The 19,763-nt window shown below is 38.1% G+C and overlaps 1 long non-coding RNA gene across 1 annotated transcript in view; it reads left to right on the forward strand.

The window, feature by feature from the left end:
- The first annotated feature begins 6,400 nt into the window (after positions 1 to 6,400).
- LOC133208400 (uncharacterized) overlaps positions 6,401 to 19,763 on the forward strand; it is a 45,095-nt gene continuing 31,732 nt past the window's right edge. The window contains exon 1 of the long non-coding RNA XR_009724361.1: positions 6,401 to 6,898. This is a non-coding gene — a long non-coding RNA (uncharacterized LOC133208400). The remainder of the gene's footprint in view (positions 6,899 to 19,763) is intronic.

Here is a 19,763-nt window from a genome sequence, read left to right on the forward strand (position 1 = left end):
AGAGAAAAAGGATTTCCACTGGTGCTAAGTGGGAAATATCATAGTTCTGTGTGTTTCTTAAGTGTAGTTTCTGAAATGAATTGTTTAATGCTGCTGAAGCTAAAGCCCAAGGATTCTGCACATCCACTTACTTGTAACATTAACTGTAGCTACACCATTTTGAGGCCAATTCCAAAGGGGCTAAGAAGAAGCTCAAATTGCCCATGCACCACTCGATTTCTAAGATGAACACCATAACAAGGTCACCTGACAGAAATTTGCAGTTACCTACTGAAAAGGTAGGTAAGAGATAAGGTGGCGGCTGGAGCTAAGCAGCCTTAGTGTGCCCAGATTTATTCCCAGCTACCAAGTTTGTCTCACAGCTGTTTTTAGGAGTACTACTGTATGTAAATAACTAGGTCACAGTTTATGCCCAAATACCTGAGGCTTTTTTAGAAGCAGTAAAATAACACCCTTCAGTAATAAAATGACTACAGGTGGGGTTCAATGTCTGCTAGTTCAATACCTAAACAGAACTGTAGTTAGGTTCTCTTAAGGACCCAGCAGAGGCTGGATTTTGCTGCTAATTTAGCTAACAGGAAAATAATTAAAGACTTGGACATGTAAAATTAAGTGACTTGAAACAGTTCTCTTTGAATTTAAGAGAGAAAACTCAATTGGTTTTGATGCAGCAAAAATGCATCAGGTACAAATGATCAAGTGTGCTATAGATGTCAGAGAAAAAAAAAACATTTCACAAGTACTGAGATGTTCTGTTTTGCAATTTTTCATGACCCACTACCAAAACACCATTCAAAGCTGGGTTTTGCAATTACATATATTGTAACAAACACTTTGTGTAAGGACTATTCTCAGATTCTATCACTGGTTCAGCTACAGGCACAACAAAGCTCATGGGTTCTTCAACATTTCTACAGACTTCTTGTATGTAAGAAAATAACACCCTTCAGGCAGCTTAGTGATCTGTAGGCTGAAAAAATCCTTTGGCTGTCATCTTTTAGCTGAATTTGGATTTGCATGTCAGTTCAAGCCATACTGGAAACTGTGAACAAAAACCTGATACCATTGAAGTCAAAGCAGTTCTGCTGCAGTTTCACGCAGCAGAGCTGACAGTTTACCAGACTCAGCTGTTCTTTTATAGAAAGTCAAAGGTATCTTCTAATAAATAACAAAAAAAAGAAGAAACAATTTAAATAAAACTAAATAGCTGAGACAATAATAACGAAAGTTGACATTAAAATTTATGGTGTTTGTTATTGACTTAAAGGCAAAAATAAGTACCGCTCTTCACCCAGCATTCTAACATTACCATACATCAGCTAATTCCATTTGATTCATGACTTACATTTATAACAGTTACGGCCATTAGGCAAGATCTGCTTTAGAGGCCTAATCCAACAAACACCTGCATACTTAATCACTTCAGTCATAAGCACAAGGTTTTTTTGCCTTGCAGACTCATTTTCAAAGCTACATGCATATAGCTGTCTGGAAAGGCATGTAAGACACATTTTGGTCAAGCTCCTAGTTAATCTGGTCCTCGAAGTGGTATGACATTTGACATCACTGGGTGAGCCCTCTTTAGCTGTATCTGTGAAAATCCAAACTCAAGAGAACTATATGAACGTATCTACAAATACTGAAATGAATCTGTATATGAAATCTTGGCTCAGGGGTTTTGTTGCTGACTTGGAGTGGACAGGGTTTCATTCAATAACTTCAGCTATTAGTATTTGTCATATATAATGCATGCATCTCAGTAGTACCTAGTTTAAACCTCCCCATAATCTCAAACGAGAGAAACTGAGATTTTCCAGTGTACACAGGTAATTAAAGAAGAGTTCAAAATATATCTAATTTACTTAGGCTAAAACCTGACAATAGGATTGTACCAAAGCACATATTTTTGCTACGTTCTTTCTTAAGTGCATGACAAACCACTGTATAGGTCATCGTTTGCTTCCTTGTTGAATGATAAATTATGACTCAAATTAAACATGATTACTCCCTGTGAAACTGAACTACAGCTTCTTAAAGGCAGTAATGGTATTTCCTCTTTGTTTTGTTTTTTTCTCCATTTCCTTTTGATGAAAGCTACTGTCTGGCTTGCCAGGTTTTAGCATTTCAGCTGGACTGATAGCATCAAAGATACTTCTTGCCTTGATTCTTTTCTTTGTTGCTACCTCACATGACTGTTCTATGTAATGAATACTCCCATGTCTAGTTCACAGCATCTCTGGCTTTATTCTACTTCTCTAAATTAATATGTGTTTCTATTTAATGGCCTGTGCACCTAGGTAGTTAAAATACCTTCAAAACTGTTACCTTTCTCCTTCCTACTTACTACATTTATACTGCTACAAACATTAGCAAATGTTGATCTCAATCTATCACTTTTTTCGCGACTCTTCATATTGAAAAGCACCAGATCTTCAAGCACACTTGCTGAAGTCACCTAGTGACATTCTCCAGACTGAATTCCTAACAGACTCATGAGCTACTGCAGAATCATTACTGACCACTAACAGAATCTTCATTGTATCCCTGGACTCTAGAAAAGAAAAGTTGTAGTTGAAACCCAAATCTCTTTTGTTTACGTATAGATGTGTGTGCTGGTTTCAGTAAGAAGCAGAAATACAAATAAGTTGTTATAAAGGTGAGTTCTAACTCAGATGTTCTTAATGCTGGACTAACTTTAGTTCTTAGTGTGGAAACTAATAAATAGTCTTGCATGAGAGGTATAAAAGAAAGACTAAGCATGAAACTTCAATACAACCACTACTGAAATTCATAGGCTTTCAGCTGAGAACAGCACCACCTTCCTTCATGGAATGATTTAAGCAACTAGGTGCAGAATTCCCTGTCCTATTTTCTCTCCCTAAGTTTTTTCCCACATTACAACACTGCGAAGTAAGTTTTGAATAAACTGGATTTTATCCATTCTTCACCTGCCTTATTGCATCTTACCTGTAAGAACAGAACTCTATTGGCATTTAGCATCTTTTGCATATTTGAGCAGGTAAAGGTAAGATTTGCTTCTGAACACAGACAAATCAACCTGTAAAATCTACATATGTTAGCCAGTCAGCATTTAATAGATTTTCTGAGGTTTCATCTACATGAAATTGACCAAGCCTGTCCTAAGTGGCAGCTTATATTCAAATGAAATTCTATAGCTGACAATAAATAAGTCAGAAAAGCAGGATTTTACTGTTCCCAAGGTATAACACTGCCACAGAGAGAATAACACATAATGCTTTTACCAGAGTAAGTAGAACCAAGATAACATTCTCTTCCAATCCTGGAACTATTTAAGACAGCATGCCTCTGACGGTGACTGGATAATGAAAAGTTCTACATCCTTTTTCTGCTTGTTTTGGGGGAACCTAATCCTTTTTCTGAAGTGAACAAGCACATTTTTTGTCCGAAGTCCTACAAACACAATGGGTTGTTTTTTTTCTTAGCTTCCTTCACAGTCCTCACCCTTTCCAATTCTTCTGTCAGCCTGCAGTATTATTTTAACCATCTTCAAAGAGGTCATAATGGCAAAAGGAGTCAGGGGCAAAATGTGGGGGAGGGAGGAGAAGCAATGAAATAAGTGAGTGTAATAACTGTTCTCCAATGAGGGAAAAGGTAGAAGAAAAAACACTCAAGTTCATCAGTAATGCAGGCCCTGCCATCCCCAGATGTTACAGAAGCATTAGAATTGCTCCCTGCAAGAAAAATTGGATTAGTCACAATCTTGTCGACTAATGGGCACACTCTGTGATCTTTAGAGCTTCATTTACTGGGTTAATAGTGCTTTGCCTGAGTTCCTTTGCAACAGGGAAAAAAAAAAAAAAAACTATAAGAAGAAATATTCTGGGTGCAGTCCACAGCCACTGACACGAGTAATATCATATTCATCACAGACAGACCTCGTATCTCATTACTACTGAAGAGTTTGCCCCCAAGGCATTTGAGCTCAGTCAGGCCAGGCCCCTCATGTGGAACCGTTCAGGTATATTGTGAAATGATTTAATGCGATAATAATGTCCACTTTGTGAGATAGATTATGTTTTTTATAGTGGCTGATGGTTAATGAATGATACATTAGCAAACATCACTAAAACATTATTGAGAAAATGCAGATAAGAGATAGTAACTCCCTTCTTCCCAGCCCCCACTCTCTCCCAGATGCATAAAAATGGAAAGTAGAACTTAAAGGAAACAGAAAACTTGACATTTTTGTGAGGCTACCAGCTTGCCTACTCTCTCTCTTGCTTGCTTGTTCTCTAGAGAAGGGGGAAAAGAGATATTTTAAAATGTTGTAAACACAAACTGAAATATCTCTTCTTAAATCAAATGAGAATCAATGTAAGTGCAAACCTGAAAAATACATTATATGTTGACCCAGTTTATTAGATGAAGCCGTTTACCCTGATTTGATTTATCTGGCAATACACTGCTCAGCTGTGAAATGAGATAAGAAGAGCCTATTCACCTTATTTACAATATTATAGTGACTCCCGCTAGCACCACTATGGTTAAGGATCTGTCAGCAATTCCATTACAAACACCATTTTTTTAGGGTTTATAACATGGCTATAGATTCATGCTTAGCTTGAACATGGCAATCCAAACCCAATAGATTCAATTAAAATCTCCTATTGAGTCCAATGGATTTTGGATTAATGCAGCACAATCTTAAAAATGTGAAAATCTCTAGGTATTTTTCTACATTTTTAGTCATTATTGCTGTGCCTTGGGAAGAAATACAAAGAGAGCCATATTCCCTGATAGTGCAGCTGTTCTGAAGTCAGTACAGTTATAGTAATTTACAGCACCTGAAAAGCTGCCTCTTCTGTCAGTTATACACTTGGCAAAGATGGATCACAACAAGGAGTTGTTTTTCTGTTTTACTTTGATGTGCTGTTTTATTTGGCTTACACACGCTTCTAAAACCTCTTTGTTTCGTTAACAAGGGAGGGGTAAGTCCCACACACTTTCAATGGGAGTTAAACTTCTTCTGATCCCCCAGTCTAGAATTCATATTGTTGTTTTTTCCCATAAAGCTGAAAAGCCTTCTAAACTGCAGTTTTCTCTACAAAAATATCCTTTCTAGTCCAAGCCTTTTGTCTATTTTGGTTTGTTTTGAAACTGAAGCCTTCAAATAAAATTTCTGTCCTCATTTCCTTCACTTTAATTTGTGAATTTCTTAGCAGCTCAAAAATCTGAGAAGGGAATGAAGTAGAGCAGGCTAGTTAGGTAGAGTCTGCTGAGGTCAAACAGTACACGATGAACACAGTTATACAGACACAAAGTGGATTTTATCCATTTCACAGATAGTAGATAAACACTTATCACCAGTATCGCCCAGCAATGCCTAATTAAACAAAGCAGAGGCCTCTTCTGTTCTGGATTTCATTTTTATTTGCGCCTGTGACTGAAGAGACTGGATCACACACACCAGTTAACACACTTTCTCCTTACTTTGTAACACAAAGCAAGCTGTATTTTAAAATAGGTGTAGTACTTTAAAAATGTTCTTTCCAATTCATGAGTATTGCAGAGAAATGCGGGAGGAAAAAGAAAAAAGAAATTTGAATAGAGGAAGAATGTAACAAAGGGATGGCAAGACCTTGAATATCAGCATTGCCTATTTAGCAATGAATCTCCTCGAATCTCCTACTTCACTGCATACAGAAACAGAAAAACCACTGGTGCCTGAGGCTGCCCAGCCCCAGCTGCCCCCATCATGGGAGACCAGTGGGAGGAGATGGCAGCACTGTCAGGCTGTCTTCCCTCCAAGGCCAACCATGTCAGAGTACTGTCCACTCATCCTTCGCAGGCCAACCATCTCAGAGCATTGTCCATTCATGGCCTCATAGACACGTTAGCAAGTTTGAAAGCAAATGAATAACAACAGGCACAGGTGGATGTGCTTGCATAGGAACTGCAAGATGGAAGGTCAGGAAGAGAAGCAGCTCCCTCCATCAGAGGCTGCTGCTTGCCCAGGCCTTTCTGGCTCCTGCAGCACTTAGTGAGGAGGAAAACATGGTGGCAACTGGAAGGACGAGCCCTGTTCCACCACCTGAGCCAGCCCAGAGAGTAGCTGCTGCCACAAGTCTTGTCAACACCCACTGCTGCCAGAGTGGAAAGGCAGAGGAGAAAGCAACAGGAGCAAGAGTAGCAGCCCCTGAAGGGTAAGGGAACTGGCTAAGATGGCAGTATCTGGAGGGCTGGGGCTTAAACCCCACCCTGCTTTAATTGCTTCTTAGCGAAAAGGAAAAAAATATGATGGCAGGAGGGTTGTGGAGTGGTGCTCCACAACCTTACCTGCTGTTGGTACTAGTGCCACCAGGACTCAGCCTCCATAACAGCCCCCCAGAAATGTGGGGGCAGTGCATGGTGAGCATCAGGGGCTAACTGCGGCCTTCAGGGTAGTGCCACAGGCTCTGAGGGTACCTTCAGGAAAATAAACCTGTAAGGAGAAATATTCTGGGTGCAGTCACATCTCCCTGAACACATCCCTGTTCCTTGCAGGTGCCTGAGGGTGCCCATGGGGCTGTGAGGAATGTGACAGCCCTCTTGAGGAGTTGTATCTATCTTGAGATAGCTGTGAGGGGACAGCCCCAGCACCAGGGGTCAGTGGGAAACACAGCTGTGTTTTCTCCCCTGCAAGGGGTATCTGGACTTAGACTCCCAAGACAAGATAGTTTCAGGGCATAGGACAGCTTCTTTTTGGGAAGTGGACTCTGGCAAGCAGAAGTTAAGAAGCTTCCAGGTCATGGCCCTGTGCTGAAGCACACCTAGATGTTCTAGGTGGGACCTACCACAGTGAGAACTGCAGCAGCAATCAGCCCTAGTGCTGGCCATGATCTGCAATCAGCCATCAAGTTCCAGTTTTCTTGTGTTGGTAAGAGTTGTACTTTGTTTGCTTGCCTAATCAAAGGTTTAGTAGGTTTTCTTGGTTGTCTGAAGTTGTCTGAAACTTGGTATGAGGATTATCTGTGTCACTTAAAAGAATCCCTTCCACTATGTAGGCACCAGCACATGTGAGCTATGTGCAATATTGAAAAAAAATTGCAGAATATCATGCTTGCATGCTTAGGCACAAAATAGTATTTTCTACTTGCACTTAGCATCTTGTGAATCATTGCTGCAGTCGTGATGTCTTATTTGTGATGGGTTCGTTGCCTCAGCCTTGTAGTAAATGTTCAGAATTAACATGTATAGTGCTTTCATATATTCTTTTCTTATACTGCCTACTATGTTCAGAATCCTAGGGAAACATCATACTTGTATTTGAAATTCTCCCTTGGTCCTACCAGCACACAGAAGCAAAGTTATTATAGTCTGTCTCTGCGAAATGCAGAGTGGACCTGCAAAGCACATAAAAATTTAAGGGCAATGTGATTCATCTGTGTTACCTTAGTTTGATGGATAGAGACTAACTGGTTGATGAGTTAAGAAAAACAAAATTACTTGAACTTACTTGTATTTTATCAGAGGGCTGGAATTCACATAAGCCAGGGTTTTTAAAATTGTAAGTTTTTATATATAGATAATATGCTATATTAAAACTCATAAATGTGCAGGCTTTTCCACTATGGTGGGCAGCTCAAACTACCCTCTTCAAAGGAAGACTTGAGGAATATTCAGAATATCTGGAAATTAGACAGAACATACCTTGAATTAGTCTAATGAAATTATAGATAGTCAGAAAACATGGTAAATGCTTGGTTTATCCTCTCAGTATATGGCACTACCAGAAACAAGAATATTTTTTTCTTTTTACTACAGACATCATGGGAAGAGCCTTTAAATGAGACTAGTATCTCTGTTAGTGACAGAACATAGCAGGCAAATAGTAGAGGCAGGAAACTCATGAATTGAGATGGTCTTTTAACAGTCAAGTTAAAAAATCAAAGGAACTGTTCCTCGTCAAATATGGGCAACAATTGTTGGCAGCGTGTGCACTGAGACTGTGTATCATTAATCACTAGAATCGAGCATTTCCTAATTTTTAGGTAGTGTTGCTGATTTGTCTTAGTTAATGATGTAGGAAACTAGTTTTTTAAGTCTCACAACACATTGAATTTAAATGCTTGCATACCTACACATTGAATTTAAATGCTTGCATAAGCATCCCAGAGCATTTCTGGTACTTACATTTTAGTGGCTGTTTTTCTGACATTCTGTGAAGCATGACTATTCTTTTCCTTCATTTCCCCAAAGATATTGATGTGTATGTGCAGAGAAGTGGAATTCCAACTGAGGTCTCCAATGGAAAAATAACATATTAAAAAACAATCTGAGCACTTAAGAACTTTATCAACTCAAGAAACTGGAATTACTGTGGAAATCTCAGTGCTGAGAATTCCTACTCATGGACTAATATCATACTGTATTAGAGACCAAACACACATAAAACAGTAACACCTTTGCTTCCATTTGTTAAATTAGTATGAAGCAAGAAGTAATACAGAGAAAAATTAGGGAACACAAGAAAATATCGGATGGTCATCTGAGGAATATTTCTGTTCATTGCTGGTATGGAAGGGAGAGTGGCATTCTGATATCTATAAATTCAGGTTCTGTCAACAGTAGCAAAATATATCTGCTCACTTCATAATCTGGAGGATACTTCAGGCTGAATTTGCAATTAGACATACATGATGTTTGCATTGTATAGAGGCTGTGTGAAGGGAATTAGTTTGCCTTTTTCCCAAAATGTTGCTATTACATAATTAATCCTTAGAAATCCTCTGCCTGTTTAGAATAAACACAAGGAGAAATGAGAGAATGTCCCATTCTCAGGTTTTTATGTAATGATATGGGCATGCCAGTGAAGCATTATCCCTTTTGTAAAGTTATAAATGTTGACAGGTATTTGTTTGTTTGTTTGTCCGTATCAATTGTCTCCAGGTGTTTGGTGTTTTTCTGTGCTTTTCAAAAAGGCAGGAAGGGGAGGATGTTCCTAAATAATATGTTGCCCTGACTTCATAAGGCTTGTTTTGTCTGGCAAATGAATTATGTAAACCTTTTCCACCCGAAACTGTTTCAAGTCAATTAATTGTTGTAATTACTTAAGATTTCTTTTTAATGAATATGACTCTCCAGGGATTTGATGATATCCTGTCATCTGTAGGCCTGATAAATGAAATGTGATTTGTGGCTTGCTGCAAACTGAACCCTTGTACTTGAACAATGTCTCACTTTCCTATGTGCTCGCTAAACGGAAGAAATGCCCTTGATGGAATTAGAAACATTTGCTTTAGTTGGTCCCTAGTAAGAATGGCTAGTATAGGCAGGTAAAGTTTGGCTTTTACTCCTTTTGTTCCCTCTTCCTTTAAATGCAGGCCTTGTTAACACATTGACAATTACTAAGACCAAACACATTATCTCAGTGAGGCTACCTATTGTAATTGAGAACTAGCTGAGTTCTTCCATCTCTCATCTCCATTTGGTGCACTGAAATGTGAAAGATTAGCAGTTAGAGAGGAAGGAAACCAACGCTGTATGATGGTTTTCTTATATTACCTTTTGTGTTACTTTCTTTGCTGCACCAGCATTTTGTAATAAGAACAGCCAAATCTGGCAAGCAAGGCACCCTCTCATTGTTTTTGTGCAATACCTAGTTTCCAGTGCACAATATCTGGATTCCAGTGCTTCTCAAGAAAAACAGAGCTGCCCAGTGCTGCAGATGACAAACAATCTGAGACAGCATAACAAAGAACCATGAAGTCTGAATTAAGTTCCTGCAGTGTGACTGCTTATATGTGTTTCCACTAGTCTATTTTCCCCTACACTACCATGCAAATAATATGGCCAAATCTCCAATGTTAGGAAAGTATAAAGCAGGTGGGGTTTCCTGATTTAAATTCCATTGGTAAAACGGGGATTACTGCTTTATTGCAAGACCTTTCCTGAACATCACACGGGTACATTAAACATCATAAAATACATAGCTAAATGTAGTGGCTTGGTTATAGTTTGGAATGTAAAGACAATGAATTATTGTGTATCTCAAACAAAGATCACTTTGACCTTTTTTCCAGTCAAGAGAGGGTGCCTTATATATGCATAGCTGTCTACATCTGGCAGTCATGGGTAGTGTAAGTGTACAGAAGAGACAGCATCCCTGATAATGGAGGTGAATTAACAAACAGAAGAAACTGTTATGTCTATTAGTGGTCTAGGAAAAACAAAAGGCTGTGAAGGGTGCAAAGGTGAAAACTGTGAAGAAAGAGTGACAAAGAAACACCAGACCAATGTCTGGGAGGAAGAATCATGGAAAATGAGAAAACATTGAATTTTCACAGAAAGGGATTTTGCACTTTGGGGTTCAAAATCCAGGAATGATTGTAGTGACAAAACTATATCAAAACCTAAGTCTTTCTAAACTAAAACTCATTTCTTTATGCTGGCATAAAAGATGTCTTTCTCTTCCCCCAGCCTACCCTTTTTCTTTCTGGGCTAGCACGACCTATAGCAAAGGGTACAGATGTACAATAAACTTCAAGGAACTATTTTTCCTGGCTTGATGGGTCCAGCTGAAAAAGTGGTATCTAGAAGTTTATGACACTGATTGTCTTTGGTGCAGTAATTGGATGGAAGACATTCAGATCACCTTTGATTAGATGAACTTCTGAAACTACTGAGATTTATCAGTGCACAGATCTTACTCTCAGAGGACTCAAGAAAGTGTGTCCCATTAACTTAATGAATCAGGCCGCAAGAGAACAACTGCTCTTGAAGTCAGAATGAGAGATTTCCCATCAGTGGCACAAATTCTGCCAATAAAGGCAAAAGGATTTCTCAAGTGAAATGAGATTAGAATATGTCTCCCCTGATTTTCAGTAGTTAAATGATTGACTATCCTGTAATAGGCTAATTATTAGATTTCCCTTCAATTTTTTGTGATGCAGAAAGGAAGAAAAGTTTTCTTTCTCTACCTAGATTGCGTGATAGTTGTGGCACTGTTTCATCGATGCCATTGCATAGTCTTGACCTTTGAAAGATGGTATGGTGCATTCATCTTTCTCAATCTCATCTGCCTTTAGCAAGGTGTCCTCAGCTCTGGAACTTCTGGCAATTTGACAAAGGCATCTCCCTACATGTCAGTTCTTGTTATCCACTCCGTCTTCTTCACATATGACACACATGTCAGCTCTCATTTTTTTCACTTCTTTCTTTGTTTGCCCCTTCACAGGTGGGAGATTCCTCATCCTCTTTTTTGAGCCATTTCCAGGGTGGTCCTTATTTTTCCTGCAATGCCTTTGTGGACTTCCTTGACAACTTAAAGATCCTTTTTGTCACTGGTGTTTTGTGGTTCTTCACAAAGAAAAATAGCTTTTTAGAGGCCTCATTAACTATCCTCAGTAAGCTATTTCCTTGCCTTCTTTATAAATGATACTCTTCCAGCTACCGTAGATAAGTTGTTGCTAGATGTTTTTGACATAATGCATCTGGAAGTTCCTCACCTCAGAATGCTTGTTTAGCAAGAGTAACAAATACTTTAGTAGCCTCTTTATCTATTTTAAAAACATATCAAGTAATGTTTGTTTCATCATTGTAAAATCATGTTGCGAGATGTCAAAACTAGCACCTACCTCCCACATGCTTTAGCTTAGGCTGTTTGACTGCAGTGTTCTAACTAAGCAGTGCTATTACTGATGGGGCATTGACAAGAAGGCATTGATCACTGCCTCTCCTCTTATCTAGAAGTGAAACAGCAGGAAGCAGAGATTATAGAAACATGTTCTTGTCAGTCTGTCCTTCAAAAAGGCAGGGAGCCTCTGACTGCGCCCCTGGTAGCTCTTCAGTGGTCTTGAAAGTTGGATGCAGGGAAAACAACCAAAAGAATTAACCTACAAGAAATAACTGTTGTCAGGCAAGTGGTCCTAAAGGCTGAAAAAAAGTATTCCTGACACTGTTACTTTCTTACTTAGATGTTTGGGCACTTACAGTAAAACGTTCACTAAGAGCCGAGACAGTGGACAGATACTGTTCAAATTGCATATGATGGCTTCATATGCTTAACTACTTATCTGAAGTGATAAAATTAAAACGGAAACATAGTAATTTAGGCAAATTTTAAGCCTTTTTTCTCCTTTCATATATGTTTTTTTAAACTACTTTACCTTTGTAAAAGTAATTTATACTAGTGTGATATCAAAATTACATCATAGAAGCAGATACTTACAATAAATGTTGGTTTTGAAAATACTAAGTTGGTCTTATCTAATCTAACCAGGTTTTATAGAAATAAACCTATTTTGGTAAATTTTGAGGCTTCTTTAAATACAAGTTTTATTTCTACAATCACTAGAGTAAATAATTAGACAGAATGAAGACACCCCATTGCTGAGGTGTCTTCCTCTATAAAAGCAGACTAAGTTGGAACACATACCAATAAAATTGTCTTTTCTGAATATTTTGGGATTTTTCTTAAAAATTTAGTAATTTTTTTGTTGTTTCTGGTCTACTTGAGAAGTTGTTAGCACAAAGCAGTGAGAATAGTCAGGTTTGTCTCGCCTTTCTTTTTCCTTTTAATGCAGTCCAGAGGTGATTCAGTTAGTGACTTTTGTCAAATCAAATCCACTACTTTGTTTTTACATAAATTTTATAGGAATAATCTGTGTTCTTAAATTTGGGAAGATTTTTCAATAACTGGCTACATGGTAAATAAGAGCTATTCAAAATTCTAGCAGTAACTTATATCACAATATTCTTACTGTTTTCTCCTGCAAAAATAAGTTGCCAAACAAAGCTGTCACAGTGAATTAGAGCATGGTTCAAATGAAAAATGCAAAAGAATGTAGAACCTAAACTTAAAAGAAAGTTAAATTACATTAGCAAAGAAAAGGTATAAGAAGTCTTTAAAATGCTCTCTCCACATCAGACAGTTTCCAGTAAGAAAATAAAAGTTGTGATATTTTATTATTATAATAAATAGAATGCATGCTTTCCAAAATTGCCTATAGTCACATACTTTTTTGTTATACAGTAAACTCTTTAAATTGTGTCTCAATAATAAAAACATGAACATGTAAAAACATTTACATTTGGTAAGCTCTTCCCTGTTATTTATGCATGTTGAGTGTAATAACAATGCTTACTTTAGAGAGGTCATGTGGGCATTTATTAATCGATGTTTTATCATGTTTTCACAGTTCTTACATGCAAAGTGTTTATGCATGTATCTAGTGTATGCACACACATATATTACAAAGTGTTATATGAACGTGTTACTCTGGCTGGTTTGCATCTTTCTTCACTCTTTGCTCCCCCACATCAAAATCTTATTTTAAAAATCACTGGTACTGAAAATGTGAAATACAGTCTGTTATTTGAATATCTATAAATCAGCCATCTGTGATATACACTCTAACAAGGAAAAATGAATCAAGTTTGTCAGTAAATGCTACTTTGACAAATCTAATTTTAAATATAATGTATTGCTGTGTGTTATAACAACTTTCATGACTCTAAAAGGGCAAATAAGTTATTTGTCTCTTTACTAATTGCACCGTGTGTTGTGATTTAGTATGGCTTGAATCGAGATTTTTACTTCTGTGATAAGAAGCTCTTTCTTATTATTTTTGTCCTTTGCAAAATCTCAGGATTTTGTTAAGGACAGCCAAGTAGGTGGTTTGTGATTATTAAATTTACCACCCTGATAGTACCCTCTGGAGATTAGATTTGCACATCAAGATAACAGTCAGAGCAATACAAGATCTGCACCTCCATGTTGACCCACCCAATTCACTGCACCAAGAGCAGCTTTTCAAAAGATGCGAGTAAGTAAAAGACAGCCAATAGCAGTGGAGAAATAATGTCATGCATTAAAATGTCATGAATTAAAATACATCGAAAACAAGTGTAGAGATAAGATGGGAAGATGCTGTCATAGTACCTGTTCTAGTAGAGGGAATGGGGGCAGCAGTTGCAAAGTATCTACACGAGCTTTATTTAGTGAATTACAATCTCCAAGTAATCAAAAAGTGCAGGATGAAAGTTTCCTCAGAAGCAAAGTAGAAAGAAGTTGAATACTGTAATTGCTTTATATGAATGAATCTCCTTAACCTTTAGTTAGTGTGTATCACTTAGCAGTTACATTTCATCTCTGGATATTCCTAGACTGTGAGTCAGGAATTCGAGTATGGGCATAGCTAAAGCACAACAGCAGGTACTTGAGTTAAATATTTGTATGGGGAAATCATGATTGAAATAATTACACAGTCAAGGTAAATTAATTTTAAGCAGTCTAATTTCATAAAAGGCTGATTCCAGAGAACTGGCAACGAGCAAGGGTATATGATAATAACGCAACCAACAGTGTTGGAAGAGAGCTCCTAAAATGATTAAAATGTCCTAAAACTCATACAGTTTAAAATAATAATAAAAATAACAACAACTTTTTAGGTACATTTTATTAACTTTCTAGGTTACAAACTGGTAGGAATTTAAGATGTTTTCAGGGAGTTGTTTCTACTGACGAAGAAACTTTGAAGAAAATCTACTGAATGGAAGCTTAGATTTTTACTATACCTATGTGGCTGTAGAAGCTTCCTCAAGAGGTTATTACATATCATGGTAAAATAACAACCTGGCAAGACTGTCTAATCCTACGCTTTTATAAAACACATATGGCATACAAACATGATAATGTCTATCTTTATATTGCAAACAGGAAAAAGAAAGGGCTTTTCGTAAATCTGTAATTTTTCTTCATGTAGAAAGCACAGGAATTTTTTAGTTCTACCAGGCTTTGCCAGGTATTAAATCTTCAAGAGAGAAGTAAATAGTTCCTGTGCTATGTTCTTTGTATATGGAAAACATATACAAGAAGCAGAAAGGTGACATTTAACTCTACAGTATTAAATCCTATAACAGGAAAAAATAGCAGTGAAGAGTAAACTGGACAGATGCATTACTTAAACATGCTTCTTAAGAATGCCCTTGCATTCTTAAGTTCTCATCACCATAAGCTCTCTCCTAGGTGTGAAACCATAAGCAGATGAAAGCTTGTCAGGCAGGTGTATTTTGTATACCTGCCACACCGTGAACTCACCATGTCTCTGGCCCTGAGGAGAAGTTCTTTCCTTGCAGCAAGATTATGTTTTAAAAAGCTGACTTTTAAACCTCTTACTGAATTTTTTAATGGATTAAATTCATCATGTCACCAGCTGCTGTGCAGCTAATAGAGCCATAAAACACTGTATTAAAGGATTACCCATGCAAAATTTCCTCTTGTGCTAATGTGAATTTTAATACTTTTAACATTTAGTTGAGATGGGAATGTCCAAGAACAGCTTGTTCAATAGGTTGTTCTATAAAATTAAGTTCCTCAGCTCATCACAAATGCCAGGACTCCATTAAGCTAAAATTTTACAGAGCGGCTGAGATGATTCACTGTATATAGCATTCACAGGGAGGAAGGCAACATCTGCTTCTCCATTAATGCTATAAACCGAGGAAGTAAAACACACAAGAGCATCATAACTGCAGGGGAACTGGGCTGAACAGCTGAGAGTCCTCGCTCTATATTAGTTGGAGGTCAGTTTATGCCATTAGGTACTTGAGGTATAAAGGCAGAGGAAATACAAAATTCCACTCCCTGAAGCAGGGTGACTACCGTAGGCTTTGAATCTAGTCTCACATTAATAGTCAGGAGGAATTTCATGAAAGCAAATTATTAAACTTTGGTAGGAGGTATAGGGAAGAAAAGGGATAGCCATGCTTTCAAAACAGGGAGTGAGACCTTTAGTTTTATACATATCTATAAACAGTAATTAACAAGGTATCATTTATGTTTCTGAAATCATTAAGTGACTGCAAAATAAGATATAAAAGTCTGCAGGTTGCATTTCTTTCATCTGACAGCAACAAAATGGTCTTCTAGAGGGTGTTTCTCTGGAGTACCTATAGGTTTAGAAATGGTGTGCCTTTGTTGGCTCTTAACTCCCATTTTCTGCCGAATAGGACAGTTTGAAGAGATGTTAGCAGGTACTAGAAAGAGCCTCACCAAGCCTTTCCCCCCTGTCTCACCCATAACGACCACCCACGGAAACTGCCATCAGTAACCAGATGAAATCCTTGTTTACTGCTGCAATTAATACATAATTAAGCACTTGGACCTTACTCAGACCTATTTTACCTACCATGAGCAACAGAATAAGCTTGAAGGAAGGGCAAAGAGCAGGCAAGCAACGGCAGTCCCAATCCATCAGCATCTGCACTGAGCATCATTCTTGATAATGAAATGTTTGGGTAGGTAAGACTATAAAAAAAAAAAAAGGAACGCTAAGCTTTCTTTTGACCCTAATGGCTCTTGCAAACAAATGATCACTGATGCAGGCAAAACATTTTGTGTTTTCAAATCATCATGTAAAAATCGGTTTCTCCTTATGGCTTTTCATCTGAGCATTGATCATCCCAGTACCAGCTAAAGCAAGGCAGCATAACATCACACGCTTTACCTTGTTAGCAGTACCATCATGCAGAGACTGCTGCCAAATAAGAAAACACCAGTTCCAGGGACAGCCAGAGTGCTCCTTCAATCCCGCCCTGAGTACGTGGGAAAGGAAGAAACCCCGACTGACTCTAGCTCAAATGCTCTGCACCCTGTAAGAGAAGGAGCTGGCTGGTTTTGTCACTCATTGATCCCAAAATGACCAAAACCACTGCCAGCAACCTCCTCCTCAGAAGCTTGTGCAGCTCTTTACCTTTGGTCATTTCCTGAAGGAGTAATTTTTAGTCAGGACCCTGATCAACAGCCAGATGAGGACAGTAGGAACAGCCTATGAATTCTAGGTTGCATCTCTAAAAACTTTAAAAATCCAGCTATGAGCAGTTGACTGCCTTTTAAAACTGTTTCCAAATGAGGGAGACTTTCCATGTAGCACATAGTTCATACTGCTAAATTTTTGTACAAAATTTTGTAGTAGTAATAGTAGTAGTAGCACTAGGAGTAAAGGTTCCTGATGCTCCCTTTGGAATAAAAAGGGACAGTTATTTAAAATCCTACACGAGAGTGGTGAGGAAGTTTTAATAGGAATATGCTTGAGCTGCTGTTCCTTACCCCAACTGAATTTTCTCCACAGCTCCATATTTTGTTCTCCATGTGTATTACTGTTCTGAGAGCCTGTCATTTCTTATCAGAATGAGAAAGGCTAAAGAGATAATATTTCAATAACATACTGGCCTGATCATAAAATAACTCAATGGAAATGTGTAACTGCCTCAGGCAGCACAGCAGGATAGTCAGCAGTCAGATGATTTCTATTCTGGGTTTCTTTTTTTTATGGTTACATTTTCTGTTATATCAGACATACCCTCAAGTCTTAGTTATGCTTTTATTCAAAAGGAGAACCACAGTATAAAGACCTACAAAACTTATTATGATATATTACTGTAAAGAAATAAAAGTTGGTGCCACTGTAGCATATTGACAAAGACAGGCCTGCCACATTAATTGACCTTTTTTCATCCCAACCACCAGGGCTGAGGCCTAAGCATCTCAGTTGCTTAGCAACAGGGTCACTGCTTTCAGGCCTTAAATGCACCAAAAAAAAATAGTTAAGAAAATATCAGAAGATGTGATCTTATGAAGGCAGCAAATGTTTGGCAGATGAAAGTATTCTTTTTTATCCTTTTTTATCCCATGCTGTTGATCATAATGCATAGAGGGTCAAAAAAGAAACCAGGATCTGAAGTTTTACTGATCCAAGGAGACTATCAAAACAGTACTGAAACTACAGGCACATGCTTCTGCTTGACACTGGACCTGATGAGATGCTTTTGATTTTTAGACCATACATAGATATTTACAAATAGTTCATATGATTCTTCCTTATGCATAAACTACATGCATACATGCAAAATACTAAGTGACCCTGGATAATATACATGTATTTTTAGGACAGCAGGGTGCAGAAGAGAAGTAAAAAAGGGGTTCCTATTTTCTAGATCCTTTTTTAACATTCTATCATAAACATTAGTGCTCACTGCTAGGTTTAATGACAAGGCTTGAGGCAACACAACATCTCCTAAAGGTCAGATCAGAGAGAAATTTGTTTCTTCCCTCCTCAGCATGAAATACAGGAAAAAGTCAACACTTCTTCTAAACTTTAATAAAGGCCATGGAACAAGACTGCTTCTCTGCCAGAAATCAAAATCTTTGTAGATGAGGGTAGCCAAACGTTCACTGCAAGTTTCTCCTGGAGAGGAATCCTAGTGTTAGAGTCATGAAATCTCTGTGTTATTCTGAAATAATCATCAACAAAAATGATAAATGGCCTCATGAATTCCACTGTATCTTAACATTAATGCTTCTCTAGCTTAAATGCAAGTTGGGAGGCTCTTATTTTATCAGTGCTCATATAAATTACTTCCTGGTTGTCAGTGAACAAAGTATTTAATGTAAAACAAAAATCCGTATTTTCCTCTCACAAACATCAGTTATGGTTAAATTTAATGTTAAACGTGTGGCACAATAACATGAGGTTTTAGATTTTCTTTATTTATAGTGTTACTTCAAATAATTGTCTAGATTTTCCCTGCTACATTTTAGTCTTCTTTCGCTATTACTACTTGGCAACAGGGGTATTTTTATGGAGGTTCTTCACAGAATCATAGAGTCATTAAGGTTGGAAGGGGCCTCTGGAGATTGTTTAGCCCAAGCCCCTAGACTAAATTTTCTTGCCTTGCCTCTTCTTGAGGCTGAACAGCCCCAGCTCTCCCAGCCTTCTTCATATGACAGATGAACTTGCTCCTGTGTTTCTTATGCTAAGAAGCCCAGAACTGCACCCAACACACCAAATGTGTGTAACCAGCGTTGAACAGAGAAGGATCACATCCATCAAGCTACGAATGACCAGCCTCCAACTGGATTTTGTACCATTTATTCCAATACGTCAAGCCTTGCATTTCATCCTGTTATGAGCCCACCTCTCTGTATACTCATCTAACTTGTACTTCAGAAATTTGTCTATGTTGTTATGGGAGTGAGTGCACAAGCTGTCTGGCTGGGTTTAAACCACGACAGGGTCAAAAGCTTTACTAAATCCAAACAACAGCACCAAGCTAGTCATCTCATCATAAAAGGCAATCAAGTTGGTGAAGTATGATTTTCCCTTCATAAATGCATGCTTATTTTCCTTTATGTTTTCATAAATGGTTTGCAGAAGCATTTGCTCCTTCACCTTCCCAGGGACTGAGGGAAGCTGACCAGCCTTGTGGGTGCAGCACATTATATCCCATGGTCTTGCATATGTCCATCTTTTAAAATGTTACTTAACCCAGTCCTCTTCCACCGAGGGTAAGTCTTCCTTGCTCTGGCACTTTTCTGCTGGTCTGAGGCACCTGGGATTCCTTAAGCCCAGTCTTATCAGTAAAGACCAAAGTGAAGAAGGCATTGAACACCTTGGCCTATTCGCTGTTCTTTGTCACCAGATCAACTCTCTCATTCATCAGAATGCTAGAATTTTCCCTACTCTTTCTTTTGCTGGTGATCTCTTAGCAGAAGATCTTCTTGCTTAACTGTCACAACCCCCACCAAATTCAGTTTGATGGGCTTTGCTTTTTCTTGCGTGATCTTTGCATACACAGACAGTGTCCATACATGACTGATGGGCCACCTGCCCCTACTTCCACCTCCTGCACACTTCTTTTTTATGTTTGAATTTTGTCAGGAGCTTTTTGTTCATTTGTGCAGGCCTCCTGACACCTTTCTTTGGTTTCCCACTCATTGTGATAGATTGGTTTTGAGTTAG

The sequence above is a fragment of the Neopsephotus bourkii genome, unplaced genomic scaffold (assembly GCF_033783945.1).
Source record: "Neopsephotus bourkii isolate Nb327-2 ecotype Australia unplaced genomic scaffold, CSIRO-AGI_Nbou_v1 NB_272, whole genome shotgun sequence".
Lineage (NCBI taxonomy): Eukaryota > Metazoa > Chordata > Aves > Psittaciformes > Psittacidae > Neopsephotus > Neopsephotus bourkii.